We start from the raw sequence: 777 nt of genomic DNA, 5'->3' as shown, positions 1-777 counted from the left end.
TATATATATATATATACATATATATATATACGTATGTACATATGTATTTATCTATATGTATGTGTGTGTGTGTGTGCTACGTGTCTGTGGTGTATGTATATATATGCGCAATATACAGAAGTCCTAACATACTAGTGTGCATAAAACAGAAATGCTTATAAATACGTCTGTAATGGCATATGTATAAGTGTGTTTGTATGTGAGAAACAAACTTACTTATATGTTTGTACATACGACTAAACATGTGTATAACTGAGTGTGTGTGCGTGTGTGTTTGTTCGTATGTTTGTGTGCAGGCATGCGCATGTGAGTACGTATGTTATGTGGAGGCACAGGTCATCCATGTAAGATCAGCCCGCCAAATAACTAAGGGATATGTGCTAGCAATTAAACATTACAATTTCATTCTCACAGCGCCGTTTTCGAGAAAATCTTAAAAATTTGTTAAAAGCAAGCTATAATTAATCCGATTATCTTAATAGGATTTTCAGAATGTTAAGCTTGCTGCTCGATAGAAATAAATGTACACTAGCAGACTTACATCCGTCTACTGGTTTTTCATTGTATGCACGTTTGTGCTTCCGTATTTCATTTTACGATACCCTGTACTCACGCATTCCTTTACATCTATAGTTGCATGTGTCACCTTTGTATGGATACCTATACATATATATATATATATATATGAGTATATGTGCTTGTGTATATATGAAAATACACACACGTAAACACACATATACATATCTATATATCTACTTATTGTATATGCATCTCTCT

The sequence above is a fragment of the Octopus bimaculoides genome, chromosome 10, assembly GCF_001194135.2.
Source record: "Octopus bimaculoides isolate UCB-OBI-ISO-001 chromosome 10, ASM119413v2, whole genome shotgun sequence".
Lineage (NCBI taxonomy): Eukaryota > Metazoa > Mollusca > Cephalopoda > Octopoda > Octopodidae > Octopus > Octopus bimaculoides.
The sequence above is the reverse complement of the archived record's forward strand: the minus strand, read 5'-3'. Positions refer to the sequence as shown.